This window comes from Octodon degus, unplaced genomic scaffold (genome assembly GCF_000260255.1).
Source record: "Octodon degus isolate 3935 unplaced genomic scaffold, OctDeg1.0 scaffold00034, whole genome shotgun sequence".
In the NCBI taxonomy this organism is placed as follows: Eukaryota; Metazoa; Chordata; class Mammalia; order Rodentia; family Octodontidae; genus Octodon; species Octodon degus.
Genome location: NW_004524610.1, coordinates 2,358,698 through 2,361,668, shown reverse-complemented (window position 1 = coordinate 2,361,668; position 2,971 = coordinate 2,358,698).

Genomic DNA, 2,971 nt, shown 5'->3' with positions numbered 1-2,971 from the left:
ATACATTTTTGTTAGATGTAATTCTAAGTAATTGATTTTTCTAGGGCTATAAAACGTAATTTTTTTATCAGTTGTTGCTAACATAAAGAAATACAATTTAAATTGTATATTCACTTTGACCCTAGAAAAGTAAACTTCCTCCTTCATTTAGACAATTAAACTATTGTTCTATTTTTTCACTAGTTTTTGGATTCTCTTCTATCTGAGAATAAAAACAATTACATGTCATTCTTTTCGATCTTAAAACCTTTTCCTGTCCATAATGTTCTGCACCGCGCGTACAAGGCGACAGCAGGCAGTGTGGCAATTCTGGAGTTGTCCAAGTCTCAGGGAAAGCTTCAGCGCCTGACTGCAAAGAGGAACGTGTACATTCTTCATCAGGTATTACTTATGACATTAAAGATTTCTCTCCAATCCTAGTTTCTTTATCATCATATAAATTTTGAATTAACCAAATGTTTTTTCCTATCTTCTGAGATGATTTTCATCATTTTATCATTTTCATTTCTTTGAATATTTTAACTTCATAAATGAAATCTCCAACCCTAGTTTTCTTCCTGAGATGGTATTTATTTACAAATAGATATAGGGGTGTGCATATATTCCTATCTGTAATAGATTTTTAATTTCAATTCTGTGTCAAATATATCAATAACATACTATTGTTTTTAATATTTTCTCATATTTTAACAGCTTCTAGGAAATGCACTGCAGCCCTCTCACAACTAACCTTAGTGCCTTCTACTCACTCATGTTCACCGACTTCATCCCAGCAGGGGCTGATCAAATTTATTAATCATTAAAAAACCAAATTTTTACTATGATGTTTTTCTTTGTTTTATTAATTTGTAGTCTTTTTATTCTTGCTAATTTCTTTGTGTTTAATTTCTTTTATCTTATAATTTTTGTAATGATAGGTTATTGGTTTTCTGTTTTTCTTCTTTTATAAAAAATCATCTAGGGCTATAAATTTGCCTCTTAACACAGGTGTAGTTAAAACCTCCAAGTTTTAATGACATATTTTCAAAATCATTGAATTCAAATATTTTAATTGCCGTGGATATTTTCTCCTTGACTTCTGCATTGCTCCCCAATATTTCAGGGACTTCTTAGTCATGTCCGTGTTTTTGGTTACCTACAGTTTGACCAGACACCCCACTCGCAGGGATTTCAGTTCTAAGGATGTGCTGAGACTAGGTCTCGCTGCACAGCGTGGTCACCTTCGGGAGGTGCTCTGGGTGCAGGTGCGCACTGTGCCGCTGCCGAGGGCTGGGGTCCCGGCCGGTGAGAAGCTGGGGAGCAGGGGTGGGGCGGGGAGAAGCTGCCGCTGCAGTCGGCCCACGAGCCCGGGAGCCCGGGCGCCTCTGCAGGTCACAAGGGGCCAAGCGGGAGCGCGGGATGGAGGGCGGGAGGGGAAGTGGAAGCACTGGGGTACGCTGTGCACCTGCCACCCCCGGAGAAATCTGGTCATTATGTGCTGAAAATGTGAACTACTGGAATATTTTAAGTTGCATTTTAAAAGCCCAGAGATAAAAGATGCTTCCTCGGGTGTCGAGAAGGGACCCAGCGCTGCAGCACCTTGACGTCAGCCCCGTAAAGTCCACTTCAGACGTCGCGCGAAGAGCTGTAGGGTACGTGCGCGCGGCTTAGGTCCCGTTGGGCGCCCGCTTCAGGAGCGAGGGGCACCGTCCTTGGTGTGTCCTTGTATCATTTTACCTTCAGCCTCTGTGCTTCCTCGTGCTTAACTTTGTCTCATGAAACATGGAGGATTGTTAAAAGACATTCTGATAATCTCTGTCTTTTGCTTAGATTTTTTAGGTCTTTTTCATTTAGTATAAGTACTGATATATTTAAGCTTATGACTATCTTTTTACTATATATTTTTATTTATTGTATCTGTTTTTCCTTTAATTTTCTTGCTTTTTCTTAGGTTTAACAAGCATTTCTTTTATAATTCCTCTTATTGTCCTCTGTTGTCCTCTCAGATATGCTTTCCTTTATCCCTAGAGATTACCGCATGCTTTTTAAAGTTTTATGACCTAATATAAATTAATACTGTTTTCATTTCTTAGGTCATAATATAATCATAAGAAATTTAATAACATTCTCCCCTCAACCTCTTATGCAATTACTGCCAAAAGTTTTAATCATTTCTATTTTATTGTTGTTTTGTGTAGCAGATAGTCATTTATACATCTTACCTCGAGTCAGCTCTTCTCTACTGCTGCTTGCTTTGAGAATGCGAATTTGTTTCAGAGTAATTGATACATTAGAGGTTAGGATAATGTATATTTTTCACTTACTTTTGCTTAATTCTATTCATAAGAGACACAAGTTAATAAAAAATACTGATCAGTTTATCTCATCACAAAATCCACAAAATGTTGGCAAGCATTCGTTTTGGACGTCCGTCAGCTGTCGCAGTCCACCGCGTGGGTGAGGAGTCGCGCCCACGACGGCTGGCGCTGGCGCTTCCTGCCCAATCTCTGGCAACCTTCTCTGACCTTCCTACAGTGATGTACAGAGTGCAACCCTTTGACACTTCCATTTTTAAAATTCAGGTCTCTTTTGAATAAAATACCATATTTACCATAGACTTTGGGTATTAACCACTTACCATGTGCAAATATTTGCTGCAACTTTTAAGGTTCTACCTATTTTATTCTGTCAGCAATGGCATTTCAGTGTTGTATACCCAAACCCACTGCACCTCTAAGCCTGATTGGTATAGCTCCTATCAGATGCCCCCTAAACCCTCCTGGGCTCATAGGCTGGGCCTTGGGAAGTGATTAGGTTTTGCGGGTGCGATACTGAGCCGGTTCACGGATGGGTCATCACTCAGTGTTTGGTATCAGAGGCCGCTGTGAACACGGCCTGGAAAGGAGCCGCCTCCACCTCTCCTCTCCCCTCCCCCTCTCCTCCCCCCTCCTCCTCCCCTCTTCCTCTCCTCCCCCTCCTCTTTCTCTCCTCC